This window comes from Amphiprion ocellaris, chromosome 12 (assembly GCF_022539595.1).
Source record: "Amphiprion ocellaris isolate individual 3 ecotype Okinawa chromosome 12, ASM2253959v1, whole genome shotgun sequence".
Lineage (NCBI taxonomy): Eukaryota > Metazoa > Chordata > Actinopteri > Pomacentridae > Amphiprion > Amphiprion ocellaris.
The window spans coordinates 7,651,244-7,666,901 of record NC_072777.1 but is presented as its reverse complement, the minus strand read 5'-3'; the positions used below and the strand labels follow the sequence as shown (position 1 = coordinate 7,666,901).

The following is a 15,658-nucleotide window of genomic DNA, read 5'->3' as shown; positions in this document are numbered from 1 at the left end:
TTACACGGATGTTAGATTGTGAGCTTTAGAGATGCTGAGCCGAGCACATATACTTCACCTCAGAGAGTTAGTAAGACACTGCAGGAAGTATATTGTGCTGCGTTTAGAATCCCAGAGGTGATTTTAATATCTGACTGACTGAGAATCTTTAAGACAAGCATTCCCAGCATCCCCCAGTTACTAAAACTGGGTATACTTTGTAGTGCTTGTTCGGTCAACATTTCCTGATCAACTTGAATTTATATTTATTAAGGCGGAACTAATTTCACATTAGAGGTCAGAAATTTTCCAGTGTTGCATTAAATGCAAAAAGTGAACATGGCTGACTAGAGCTGGGTGGTATGGCTGAAAACATTATCATGATAAAATGCTTAATTTCTGTCAATAGAAAATTATTGACAATTTTCAACCTATTTAACCAATTTTCACCTAATTTTAACAAATACCAGCAGAAAAAAGGTTTATATTGAATTCAACCACCTCACAATTAATATAGCCACTTTGGCCTATTTACCATGGTACACAGGTAATAAAAACAAAACACAAAAACTAATAAATTAATTCACCCATATAGCTATAGATAAACAAGGGTAAAGGAATCATCTTAACTTAAAGTGAAGTTAATGTTGTGAATGGCTGGCTTGGACTGGATACCACCAGATGGGGACTTCCAGACTGGTTTCCATGTTTACCCCAACATCAACACCATCAGAGCAGGTAGAGGTGGTGGGAGACATAGGATTGTGGGTTTTGTTAGTCCACCTTGCAAGTCCTCATCAGCCATACCTTCACTAGGAGGATTCTGGGGACAGCTGGGGACGAGTGCACTGAAGAGAGCAGTGGAAGGTAAAAGGACTCCACTAGTTTTTATGGTGGTTTGCATTTAAGTAAAGCCATCAAACAGTTTTATTATTACTGACGCAATGAAGTGTTTATTGACAGTATATATCGCTATTGACTTCTTGCCAAGACCTGTGGCTGACAAGAAACCTGGCTACTTAAATATTTGACATGTTGGATAAATCAACAGAGGCTCCCATTCATATTTTACAACAATTTTAGCAAAATATTACACACAACAGCCTCTCAACAATGCTTAACATTACAAGGTTCATATAGCCTATAAAAAGTAAAATTTTTTTAATGCTGTCACATTGAGCAGCATCAGAGTAGCGGTTTGCAAAGTTTCTCAATCAATGCTTCTCCCTCGAGAGCTGTCTAGAGAGACGTGGAGCAGAGTTTAGAAATGTAAGACCACTGAATTTAATCAAACACAGCATTAATACTGATTCCACATCAATTAATCCCCACCAACTCAACACATCTCGGTCTTATTTATGTAGCACGAAATGATAAGATGTAAGTCATCTCAAGGCAACCATCTGCCTCGATCAGTTGGGTTGAGGTGAGAGAAATGGGGGAGAGAAGGGAGCAGAGAGAGAAGGGGTGAGTACGAGTGGTGCTGTGGGGGGCCAGTAATCATGGCTGTCTTCAATTCATTCCAACAGGTTAAAGATGGCTGTTACTGGCAGCTGGAAAACCAATGAATCAACCAGAGCTTTGTGGCTGAGATTAAACAGAGAAACGTCAACATCCTTTGCCACCAGTCATTCAAAACATCAAGAGAAAAATCACCAGAAAAAAGATGAGAGGAGTTGTTTAGAAGCTCCTGAAAGCTGACATACTTACAAGGTCAGTTAGAACTGGATATCTGTGCAGCTTATGGAGGGTTAATGGGTGCTTCAGGTCTTAATGGGTTAAGGATACAGGACTTGCTAACCCGGAATCCAAGAGCAGCATCTTCAAACATGTTGTGAAAAGGTTATATTTTAATTCAATCATATCAAACCTTGTCAGGTAGCTTTTGGTTTCTATGTATGTCTAAGTATAACGGTGTGACAGTGAATGCAAAAACATATTTCCTGGTTGAAAGCCCTGTGTCAGACTTACAGTATGTCATCACCACCTCTCCATCCTCTGAATGTTGATCTTGTGACCCTTTAAAAGTGGAAATCTTATCCCTTGATCTTGCATAATTGAGATACAGTTTTGCTGTATCGGAATGTGATTTTTGGAAGACAACACTGGAACTCTTGCCAGAGATCACTACTTGCTGCATAATGAACTGGAATGAAATGACAGTTCAGTCTGATCAGGATAGTTTCCAAAGGCAGAGGAAAAAATGTCATCAAAATAAGGGTGAAAGCAAAGATAATTACAGTGATCAAGTCCAGCGATGAGAGAAACACATCACATGATAAACCACAGTTTAATACATCGACAAGATATTTGTGTATTTTGTCATTGTTTCCAAAGCCTGACAGAACTTATTCCACTGGGCTCCACAGCTGCCCCCAAAAAACGATTAAAAACACATTGGTGAGCACTGGTTGACATGATCCTTCGTCGCCATGAGCACAAACACTGTAATTTAGTCTGACTCAGTCTCACATTGACCATCCTGCCCATTCATGTGCATTCACTTGTAAATTTAATGTATTATGAGCTGCTATTAAAGATTAACTTGGAGCCACAGAGGATGGATGATTGTTGAGTGTTTTCATTGGATTCTTTTAACAAAAAACATTTAACCGACAGCTGAATGTGACCATGAGATGCAATCTGGGAAATGCAGACATCAACAATGCAGAGACAAAACAAAGCAGAGGGTACAGGGAATAGCTGCAACACTTATTATCCGTCAATAGTTTTCACCTCAGGAAATTAAGGAGGGGATTTTAAAACGATTTCATTACTAATCCGTTTATTTAGACCCATCGCTCCTCCAGCAGTCTAATAAACGAGAAGCTCTTTGTGGTGAGAAACAGGAGCCAATATCTCCTGGACAAATAGGATTAAGAAACTGACTGTCAATTCTGGTAATACTCATCCAATGTGAGCCAAACATGGCGACAAGGCAGCTGATGAATCACTCAACGGTGAACGAAGGTAAACTTTACTTTAGTTTACATCCCTCCGTGTTAGTAGAGGCGGTGACAAGGACACAGTTCTAGGTCTGGGGCCAAAGGGACCAACATGCAATTAACAAATTAAAGACTTTAATTAGAAGGGATCAAAGGATTAGAAGATCTGTTCTCCTCCTAGGGAAAAAAATCCTGAAGAAACAGTTTTAAAGGAAAAGGTGACCTGTTTGAAGTTTAGATTTTTACTACTAAAAAGAAGTTACCTGAAGTCAATGTGGATTACTGTACAAAAGATGGAACATTGCTGGAATTTTCTGCATTCTGCTTGAATAAAAGTTTCTTTGAGCAGTTAAAAAAGATTAATCAGATAAAACAAAGAGGCAAAGGACGATTGAAAATAAACTCAGCTGGGAGAATGAATGGAACAGCATCACGTGGAATTATATATTGTGTTCATAGATGTTATAGTATGTGTTCTTTTTGTTTAATTATGCCATCCAAGTTAGGTTTTCCTGTTTAGATTTTCTGTATTATTTGTGCTTTTGATGCTTTGCCATGCAAGTAGATGCTATATTTCTGAATGTCTTACCACCACATTGATGCATATTTTAATATGCCCAAAATAAAGTTCAATCACATCTTTCCAGCTTTGTATATGTGAGAAGTAAAACTTGTTTCATCAAAAGCTTCTGCAGCTATACTTAACTGTCTTTTAATTTTAACCAAAAGCTACATCCAGTTGTGCATAAAAAGGTGTCATGTGTCTCTGTAGCATGCACTTTGCTCTGCAAAGCAGTTTTTGCACTCATTATTTTGGTTTTGCAGCCACAACTTTTTATAGTTTGATTAAGTGTCTGCGCTCTCAGGACCAGCTGGTGAATGTAATGGAGAGTACAGGAGCGTGACAGTGAATATTGGAGAAACATGGCACCAAATGATCATGGTGCTCCATGTCTGTTGTAGACAACTATGTACTAACAAGCTCAACACATCTCTTTAAACTGTGATAATATGTAGGTGCTGTTGCTTTCAAATAGCCAAAGCATCAGTTTCCATGTTAAAGTGCATATAAAACCCACACTTGGACCAGTTTTTTCAAAATATTGCAACTGCAAAAGAGTCACAAATATGCTAGTCAAGGCATCCTGGCTGTTCCTAAAAGGATTTAGCAATGATGCTCCTGAAAAATACAAGGAAAAGTTTTAATGGGACCTTTCGATAGAAGGAGATGAGCACCGTCGTCAAAATTTGTAATTCTTTAAAAGAGCCATGCAGGCCACAATCCAAATCTTTTCAGTGTGTGGTCTGCCCCATCTCTCCATTACCTATACTCTGCTTAATCCTCATTAGTGTCGCGGGGGGACAGGGGTCTATCCCAACCGTGTGGGTTCATGTTTTGACTAAAAAATCTCAGGCTGAAACATTTTGACAAAATTAAAGTGCATCAGTCAAAAAATGCTCCAGAAACATGTCTAAAAAGAGATACAAAGTAAATTGCCCTTGAGGTAACTTAAGCTAAAAGCTGCATCAAAGTTAAATACCGTTCAGTTTTACAAGAAAAACCATTAACTTCATATAACCCAGAGCATCCTGGAGGGACACAAACACATTTTTGGGATAATAGGAATCTAACAAGCAAAACTAAACGACAACACACCAACCAAAATCCATCAGGCAGTAAGTAGTGGAGTAATTAAGTGTCAGGAAGTGAAGCGGTTTAGAGAGAATCACATGAAGTGTGGAAATGACATGGATTTTGTGACTGACTAATGCTGCTTCCCAGGTGTCCTTCCATGTCTACATGTGTGTGTTTGAGAATGAGATCATTTGGGCAGCAACCGTTTTGAGAATGCATCTGTATTTAGTTGATAAAAAGAAAACACGAGTCCATTTATTCCAAGGTTTCAGACTGACAGACTCTGATGAGAGTAAGAAATGCAATAAGTGGAAAATAAATTCTTTCTCAGGGTATTTTGTTAAGGAATGTCAGCGCTGTAATGTATGTTGCAGCTCAGTTGTGTGTTGTGATGTCGCTGCTGCAGCAGGAAGAGCCAGGTTGGCTAAATGCCATTCTATGAGAACTTACAGTGGCTATGTGCTTGTATATCAGTATATTATTAACATCTACAAATGAATTTAAACATTTTAAATATGACAAAAAATTACTTTCTGTGTCTTTGCTGATATAACAGTCTGAGAAGATTACAAGCAATATGACTTCTATAAGCACTGGGTTGCTACCAAACCAAATATATGATAGTATTTGTGTATTTAAAGTTTTATTTCCTTTGCTAGTTGTATCACTCGCAGGTGTGTTGATGTGTTTAACCCACCTGTTGGCTCAGGCAGGTGAACCAAATGTCCTACAGATCACACAGACCTGAGCTGACAGGTGAGCACAGTTTCAGACTCCTCTCAGGTCTCCAGACAATCGACTCCTCCAAAAGGTGTTTCTTTCCCTCAAAGGCAGACTGACATGACGAGAAGAAGTGCTAATGGGAACTTCTGTAGAAGAAGTAGCTTTGAGATTGAAGGAAAACTCAGGAGATGAATCCAAGTGGGATTTGCCTCTAACAACGGTAGTCCCAAAAAAAAGCAAATAGTGTCAGACAGCCTTGGTGGCTGACAGACAAAGAAAACATCTTCACCTACAAAAGCTATCTATTTATTTTTTCATTCATTTATTACTGTTTTATAGCCTTCTACGCCAGATGTCATTTTGCCATTTTTCTGTTAGCTTTAGAAACTTTACTTATCCTGCACTTTCCTAAAAAAATTTTAAAAAGGTGCAGGTTGACTGGTGCTGTGGCTGTGCCTTGCTTTTCTCCCCATCTTTCTGCAGTAGCATGCTGGGGCCCGGTAATTCAGAACAACCACACCATCAAGGCACAGAACACAAGCTCTGTGCACCATTATTAGAAGAAAGCATCTTTTGTCACTGTGAGAAACTGTGTGTGTTCTAGCAGAACCACCGGCATTTATAGTTTATATGTGGCTGAGCCCAGTAAAGTCTATTTCTGAGTGCTGGGGAAAAGCCTTTTTGGTACAGTTTGACATGTCTGTTAGACAGTTTCCCCACATATTTGTGTTTGAGACACAAATCCCTGATTATATTTCTACACATGCCATTATTTACACTATTGCCTTTGTAGCAGTTTTGATGCAAACTACGTCATTGTATCATTGGCGACCAAGTGTATTTGCTGTCTTAACGTGTCCTAATGACTTCTTAGAGCTGAGCTGATGAATTACTGTGAACTAAGTGGTGCAATAATGTCTTTATTGATTTTAACCTGAAGCACACATGCATCTTACTGAGTGAAGATGATTTCAGCACATACCTGAATTTATATAAAACAACCAAACAAACAAAAAAACAAACAACCTTAAATTCAACCTTGTGGTGGCAACCAGCCTAATGCATTATGCTACTAAAAAACCCCCTCTAATTGCTCACAGTGCTAATAAATAACAGGGAAATGTTGCAGCATAAACCTCTACACAGCACTAATCAACATTATTGATCCGCTGTGTAATATAGCAGACAGCATGTAGAGGGTGAGTGGAGAGCTGGCACTCTTTGATGATGGCGCTTTCAGTTTCCAACCCTCTCTGGTTTGTTTGTGATCAATAAGGCCTCTTTAAACTGTCTTAGATGTATTTATCATTGAGGTCAAACAGCACTACTTTTTCTTAAACTCCTCACGATCAGCGCTTCTAAAGAGCTGAGAGAAGAAGACAGGTGGTATTTATTAGGGTCCGAGCACCGAATGGTGCGAAGACCCTATTGGAATGCAAGGAATTATTTATTATTATTATTATTATTATTATTATTATTATTATTATTATTATTATTATTATTATTATTATTATTATTCTTTTCCGGACTTTTGAATTGCCTTTTTGGCGGCCTTATCATACCCCAAAACGCATCAAACGTGGCATGCTCATCAGGCCTTGCGAAAAATTTGATATTTTATGGGAGTTGCGCATGTGTGTGGCAAAATGGCTCCATAGCGCCCCCTGGAAAATTGAAAATTTGATCATTAGGCCAACTTGCACGATGTTTCATGTACAGCTACAAAATTTTGTATGCATATTCAGCACATCAGGAAACCCAAAAAAGTCAATCATGACCACGCCCTAACACCAACAGGAAGTCGACCATCTTGAATTAGCTGTAAATTTTTCAAAATTAATAACTCATCGGGGATAAGTCCGACAGACGTCAAATTTGGCCAATATATGCAAACACGCGACCTGATGAAAAATTATCAAAATGTTCATTTCATTTCAAAGGGCGTGGCCATGGCGACTCCCAAAAAAATGGATCCTTCGCCATGAAACAGGAAGTGGTGTCTAACTCAGCTGTACATGCTCCAATCTGCCTGAAATTTGACATGTGTGATCAATGTCCAGCCCTGACAATATCCATGTGGTTATATACATTCACAGTCATAGCGCCACCTTGTGGTAGCAGGAAATTGACATTTTTCACACTTTGATGTACTATTCTTAGCACGTTGATCAGATTCACCTCAAATGTGGTAACATAAGCCTGAACACATTGATGATGATTCCCAAAGAAAATGGTGACTCATCTGTCGATCTATCTATACCTGAAACCTGATCCTCTGTATATAGTCTTCTACATGTTTGTTGTTTTTTTTTTTTAAGAATAAAGTCATCTGTATATAATGCTATGGGCAATTTTTGCACCGTTTTTTTCTTATTTATTCTTGCACTGCCTTTATACTCTTATACTTTCTCCTTTCCTAAGGAAGAAGTTTCGGTTATTTCCCCAGTTATGTTTGAAATGTAACATTACTTCTTCAGCTCAGTGCATCAGTGATCATATTGGTTTAGTGGTTGGAAGTCAATAAAACATTAGCGTCAGTCAAATTGAATGCGTCAGTGGATGGAAGTGGTGGTTGCCTTGTGCTGCTCTTCACTTCACTGCAGCTCCATGGCTCCATCTGCTGGACGGACAGAAGTGCAGCAGCTGATGGCAGCTTCTTTGACCTCACGCTGCTGTCAGACCCACAGATTAGGGTTTATTTCAGATATATATAATAGAAAATAGTAATTAAAAAATAAGCTGATGTATTTTTGCAGCAGTGAGTTTTACAGGGTTAAGAGCAACCAGTCAAAGGTTATTACTGAGGATTTTAAACAAAAACATTCAGGCAAACAGTTAACATCATAGGGTGCCTGACATGTTTGTTTTTTTTCCGGGTCGATACAGATTTTTTTTGTAATCAAGGAGATCAATAACCAAGATTTGGAATCACTACACATTTGCAGAAAAAATAAAGTTTTTGAACAGCACATAAAGTTAAGTTAAAATTAAAATAATCACGAGTTGCAGCCTTTGCTTATTTATGTTTTACATGCTGAAGTTGTCCTTCAGTGTTTCACTGATCAGATTGTGCTGTGGGCAGGACAAAGATCAGAGGGAGACAGCTGCAGCAGACCCAAAGTAGTTTCACATTCATTTATCTGATCAGATTTCAGGGGGCTTTTTTTTTTTTTTTTTTTTTTTTTTTAAGAAATGGGACCAATAATTGAAAACATGCTAAATATCAGATGGGATCATTGGTGTCACAGGACATCTGCAGACACAGGTCAAAGATTACAAGGAGTTTATTTAACGAATGAAACTAAAACCAACACAGGAAGGATAACTAAACCAAGGTGAAAACAAAAAGGGGAAACCAGACTAATTGTAGGAGAAAGGTTCTGGTTTCAAAGTCTGTGGTCTGGCAGAGAGCGGAAGAATGAAGAACCGGGCCTTCGTGGATTAAGGTGATTGAGAACAGGTGAATCAACCCCCACACCCGTGAGAGAGATGGATGGATGGATAGATAGGTAGGGAGGTAGATGGACCATAGATAGATGGATGGATAGGTAGATCCTGCAGTGGGGAAATTTTCAGTGTGGCAGTAGCAGATAGGAAAAAAAGTTAAAAAAAAAAAAAAAGCAGCACTCGGTGCACAGATATAAATAGATGCTTTCTCCTTAGAGAAGAAATAGAAATGCTTGTAAAAAAAAAAAAACCCTGTGAAATTGCACATATTGACTTATTTACATTTTATTGCAGTTACTTCATGGGTGATCTGAACTACTGGGAGCAGGCTTGATTGAACACAGTCTGACTGCTGCAGGAAGGAAGGACCTCCTTCAAACATCGTGGGTGAAGCAGTCTGTCCCTGAAGGAGCTGCCGGTGATGGTCCTGTTTCCTGCAGGGGGTGGGAGATGTCCTCCATGATAGACAACAGCTTTGTCATCATCCTCCTGTCTACCACCAGCCCAGGACAGAGCTTGCTTTCTTAACCAGTTTCTTTAGTCTCTTCCTGTCTGCAGCCGTGATGCTGCTGCTCCAGCAGACCAGTCCATACAGGATGGCTGATACCACCACACAACCATAAAAGGTCCTCAGAATTGCTCCCTGCACCCCGAAGGACCTCAGTTTCCTGAGCAGGTGAAGTCTGTTCTGACCTTTCTTACACCGTGCGTTGGTGTTCTATCTCTAGACATGTTTGAATGTCTTTATCAATAAATGGTCAAACATATGTTGAGTGTCAGCTCAGCTCTTTGTTCCATACATGTAAATGTTCCTATGTGATTGGTGTCTTGCAGTCAGAGTGTAAAGAACTGAAGCTGTCAGAGGCTTTCTGTGGTGAAGAGGCTGCAGGACATCAGCTGCTCCAACAGGTGAAGCCTTTGTTCTTTGGCTCCAACCAGAAGCAGCAATAAATCAGCATGAGCTGCAGCTTATCCACCTCATAGAGTGTATAATAAAGAAACCAAGAGGTTTTAGTTGATAGCTGTCGCTAGCAGTGTGTTGTTCAGGTTGTGAGGAGAAGTAAAAAGCTTACAGCACCTGGTATTCCCAGGTAGTCTCCCATCCAAATACTAACCAGGCCCAACCCTGCTTAGCTTTGCAGATCAGATGAGATTGGGTGTATTCAGTCTCAGAAACAAACCTCACATGATTCAGATCTCCACTCACACCTTTTATTTGTCGTTTGGTTGCGCCAGTACTAATTGATAGCATCATTTAAGCAAAGTTAGAGCAACATCTTGTAGGACAGGTGGTGTAGAGGTAAGTTTTTTGCCTCCCCGGTACCTTAGTACCTTTATTATCTTCACTTCCTTAATACTTTTGTGTACCATCATTTACGAAAACTAACAGCTACACCCAGTAGGAAGGATAGTGCAGTGGTAAGTTATCTGCCTCTCATCCAGGAGGTCCTTGGTTTGAATCCAGCTCAAGGCTCTTTTTACACTTTGGCTGCATGACAACCTCTTGCAACCATCATTACAACAAACTCCACCAGGGACCTTGTGTGACAGATAGCTCACACAGAGGGTGTGTGTCTGTCATGTGGACGGTCATGGTTCGAATCCCCGCTGGGAACCTTGTCGAGGATGGGAGTGGAAAGGTTGTGGTGTGGAGTGTCACTGGATTGGACTGGACTTCAAGGATGGGTCCGGGAAAAAGGAAAACCAGGAGATTTACCCATAAGCAAGGCACGAAGGCACGAAGGCACGAAGGCACGAAGGCACGAAGGCACGAAGGCACGAAGGCACGAAGGCACGAAGGCACGAAGGCACGAAGGCACGAAGGCACGAAGGCACGAAGGCACGAAGGCACGAAGGCACGAAGGCACGAAGGCACGAAGGCACGAAGGCACGAAGGCACGAAGGCACGAAGGCACGAAGGCACGAAGGCACGAAGGCACGAAGGCACGAAGGCACGAAGGCACGAAGGCACGAAGGCACGAAGGCACGAAGGCACGAAGGCACGAAGGCACGAAGGCACGAAGGCACGAAGGCACGAAGGCACGAAGGCACGAAGGCACGAAGGCACGAAGGCACGAAGGCACGAAGGCACGAAGGCACGAAGGCACGAAGGCACGAAGGCACGAAGGCACGAAGGCACGAAGGCACGAAGGCACGAAGGCACGAAGGCACGAAGGCACGAAGGCACGAAGGCACGAAGGCACGAAGGCACGAAGGCACGAAGGCACGAAGGCACGAAGGCACGAAGGCACGAAGGCACGAAGGCACGAAGGCACGAAGGCACGAAGGCACGAAGGCACGAAGGCACGAAGGCACGAAGGCACGAAGGCACGAAGGCACGAAGGCACGAAGGCAGATTCTTGGCAAATTTTGCCCAAATGTAAAAAAAAAAAAAAAAGCTTGAGCAGGGTGGGGGATCAAACCTGCACTCTCCAGGTTCCAAACCACCACCACTACCTCTGGACTACCAGTCCTACATACCCAAACACAGGCTTTTCTTCTATTCGTCAAGGCGGTGACATCAACACTGAAAGAAAAAAAAACAATCCACAAAATCAAAAAAAGAAGATAATCGACCTACAACTTTTAAAGAACACGCTAAAAAACACAATACTAAAAAGTCACACTCTTCTCCTCATCACTCATTTTTACATTTTAACACAATTTCAAAGCCACACAAATCACATTCTTCATGTCAAATCACTTCTCTTCACTACAAATGGGAGAGAACAGCAAACAAATAAAATACAACTTATGGCTTAAATATCTTCAAAATCTCTTTGCTATTCCTCTACATTCAAATTCCTCAACACCACTCAACAATCACCTGCAGGATCTCTTACTTCTTTCTTAGCTCTGACAAAACATCTTCAAGACTCTGAGAAGACAACTCATTTTCAACACATTTGCTGCTTCGTCTAAGTGTCCACACACATCTCCAGTCATCCACAGGCCTCACCACTGATCAGCTGCACAAACTTACATGTTAATCTTCTCCAAAGATAAAATACAGGCCCTTCTGTCTGATCACAACTTTTACTGGTGGCTCATATTTCAAGTTCATTTCCTTGCAAAGTCTTTATTTTGGATTAAAGTGGGATCTGTGACCAGGCAGATCACTTGTTTATTCTTAGCATTTGGATTTCACTGACATTCCTGTCATGTAGAAAAATAGAAATATCTTTGCATTGATTCAGCTAAACTAACTGCAGACACTGAGAGGCGTAAAGTTCAACAAATGCTGTTTTTATTTACTTCACTGGTGACATCAGTAGATGCTTGCAGTGAAACCACCACTGCAAATATTTATGCATTTAAGTATTACAACTGAAAACTCCCTACAAACGTCCACTTCTAACACCACAAACATTGTCCAGAGGAAATGATATTAGCTGAACATAAAAACATGTAAAACAGCTCTGATGCTTTCATCCTGAGCTCCACTCAAACATTTCACTGTGCAGCAGCTCAGCAGTTTGTTTAAGAAAAGCATTTAGGTTCAATCTGTGAAGCCCAAAACCCACCAGCTTTGAAAAATGACACCATTTACCAGAGTCACAAACTGTAAAAACAGAAGGAATTGTTGGATTTTCTATGTGAATGTGTCGCCTCTCTAGTTAACTCACCCGGTTACGTCTCCATCCTGACGCTGCTCTGCTGGACCGGAGCTTCTGGACCAGCCGGGTGGACCTTCCTTCACAGATCTTCCCGGTGGGAGTGATTCTGAGTCGGCCTTGGTTGACTGCAAACTCCTTAAAATGGACACATGAGAGGAAATCGTGGACAAATCGATACAACAGCTTGTTCGGTTTGTCCTGTTCTTAAATGGGTAGAAAACTGCTGAGAGCTCTCAGTTCAATTCAATTTTCAATTCAATTTTATTTATATAGCGCCAATTACAGTCAAATTGTCTCGAGACGCTTTACAGAACCCATATGCCTGACCCCCAGAGCAAGCCAAAAGGCGACAGTGGCAAGGAAAACACCCTTTTAACAGGGAAAAAAACCTCGAGCAGAACCCGGCTCTAATGTGGGGGGAACCATCTGCCTGCTGGCCGGGCGGGTTGAGAGGGACAGAAGAGGTAGAAAGGTAGAGATAGAGGGGTAGAGATAGAGAGGTGGGGGGTGGGACACAAGGACCATAAAACACAGCCACACATCTGAAGCATCCAGCATCCAGCTCTGGGACCAGGGACACTCGGAGAAAGGACACAGAAAGAAACAGAGTGAATGTAATGCAATAATGGTATATGTAGTAAATACATAGGTAGTTAGAGAAGGGCTCAGTGCATCAAGAGAGGTTCCCCAGCAGTCTAGGCCTATAGCAGCATAACTAGGGGCAGAACTAAGGGACGTCAAGAGGGGAAGTCAGTTGTGCAAATGAAAACACAAGCATACCCCGTCAGGGTCCCCCAGTCAGCCCTAACTATAAGCTTTGTCGAAAAGGAAGGTTTTAAGCCTGGTCTTAAAAATAGAGAGGGTGTCCGCCTCCCGAACCCAAACTGGGAGCTGGTTCCACAGGAGAGGCGCCTGATAACTGAAGGCTCTGCCTCCCATTCTACTTTTAGAGATTCTAGGAACAACAAGTAAGCCTGCAGTCTGAGAGCGAAGAGTTCTGCTAGGTTAATATGGTACTATCAGGTCTTTAAGATATGATGGAGATTGGTTGTTAAGAGCTTTATATGTCAGAAGAAGGATTTTGAATTCTATTCTAGATTTAACAGGAAGCCAATGAAGAGAATTCAATATAGGAGAAATATGATCTCTCTTGCTAACTCCCGTCAGTACTCTGGCTGCAGCATTTTGGATCAGCTGTAGATGTTTCAGAGAGCTATTGGGACAACCTGATAATAAGGAATTACAGTAGTCAAGCCTAGAAGTAACAAATGCATGGACTAGTTTTTCTGCATCACTCTGAGACAGGATGTTCCTGATTTTCACAGTATTTCTCAGGTGGAAAAAGGAAGTCCTACAGATTTGTTTTATGTGCGAGTTAAAGGACATGTCCTGGTCAAAGATAACACCGAGGTTCCTCACAGTAGTACTGGAGGCCAATGTAATGCCATCCAGAGTAGCTATATGCTTTGAAAGCAATTCTCTAAGATGTTTGGGGCCAAATACAATGACTTCAGTCTTGTCTGAATTTAGTAGTAAGAAATTATAGGTCATCCAGGTCTTTATGTCCTCAAGACAATCTTGCAGTCTAGCTAGCTGATTAGTTTCATTTGGCTTCATAGATAAATACAATTGAGTGTCGTCAGCATAACAATGGAAATTAATACAGTGCTTCCTAATAATGTTGCCTAAGGGAAGCATGTATAATGTGAACAGTATTGGTCCTAAGACAGAACCCTGAGGAACTCCATGATTAACCCTAGTATGCTCAGAAGAGTCATTGTTGACATGCACAAACTGGAACCTGTCTGATAAGTAGGATTTAAACCAGTCCAGTGCTGTCCCTTTAATGCCAATAGAATGTTCTAGTCGCTGTAATAAAAGTTTGTGGTCGATTGTATCGAATGCTGCACTAAGGTCCAATAAAATAAGTATAGAGACCAGTCCATTATCTGATGCTATGAGAAGGTCATTAGTAACTTTCACCAGAGCTGTTTCTGTGCTATGATGCACTCTGAAGCCTGACTGAAACTCTTCAAACAAGCTATTCCTTTGTAAATGTTCACATAATTGATTTGCAACTGTTCTTTCCAGAATTTTGGAGAGAAATGGGAGGTTGGAAACTGGTCTATAGTTGGCTAAAACATCTGGATCTAGAGTGGGCTTTTTAAGTAAAGGTTTGATTACAGCAACCTTAAAAGCCTGTGGTACATAACCTGTTACTAGAGAGAGATTAATCAGATCTAACATTGAGGAATCAGCTCTGACAGAGTGTTGCTCTGACTCCATGTGTGACTGAGGCTGGAGTGAACAGAGCTGCTGCTGCTCAGATGCAGCTTCTTATTAGCACAACAACAGACGCTGCGTTCACTACGTCTGTGGGTGTGGAGCTGATAAAGAGGATCTTCACCACTGACCTGAGCTGCTGCCACACGGTGAGACGTCCAACAGAGTCACTGAGCAGCTGATGATGAAGAAGATGAAGGCTTCAGGAGGAGGTGGAGGAGGAGAAGCTGCAGGGCCACATGAGACACTGAAGAGACAAACCAGAAATGATTCACACACTAGACATGAAGAAAAGAAAACATCAGAGAGTGTAAAATACAAGAATGAGTCCTGAACATCACAGGCGTAACCCGTAGAGCTACATGACCACACATGTTCTGGTCTTGAAAACGTGTATTAATCCAATAGAAAGTCTAGGGGTAGGGTTAGGGTTGGAGAGGAAGGTCCTTACAGTTGTAATGAAAAAAATAGGGTAATTAATATTATACATAAATATTTTTAATGTTAATACTAAGCAGCCGAATATTCTGAGAAATTAATCCGTGGTTTTTCCTTCAGCCGTTGTAGATCTAGATAACCTAAAGGTACAGTGCAACCACAACGGCTGAAGGAAAAACCCCAACTTTATTCTAAGAATTTTTTGGCTAGTGTGACTTAATATTAAATTATGAAAAAATGTATAATTTTATATCCATGTTTTTGGTACATTGCTACTGTCAGGACCTTCCTCTGTAACCCGAACCCTACCCCTAGACTTTCTATTGGATTGATACACCTTTGCTGACAGCCAACATGTGTGATCATATAGCTCTGCACGTTAAGCCACTGACGCACGTAGTTGGTCCTCAATGCTGAGGCCCTGGTTCGATTCCCGCTCGCAACCCTGTGCTATATTAGTTGTTCTCATTCTTATTTCTACCCCATTGTCTGGCTGTCTCTCACTACGCCTATCCATCAATTAACTGCAAAAGACTACAACACTTATTTACAAATTTCCTGTTTATTTATTAAATACAATTCTTTAATTT

The 15,658-nt window shown here is 41.1% G+C and overlaps 1 long non-coding RNA gene across 1 annotated transcript; it reads right to left on the bottom strand.

Annotated features, from left to right (window-relative positions):
- Nucleotides 1-11,084: 11,084 nt before the first annotated feature.
- Nucleotides 11,085-15,051, bottom strand: LOC129350139 (uncharacterized). Its single transcript, XR_008603416.1, has 3 exons — nt 14,762-15,051; nt 12,357-12,482; nt 11,085-11,257 (listed from the first exon to the last, which is right to left on the bottom strand). It is a non-coding gene; the product is annotated as an uncharacterized LOC129350139 (long non-coding RNA).
- Nucleotides 15,052-15,658: the final 607 nt, after the last annotated feature.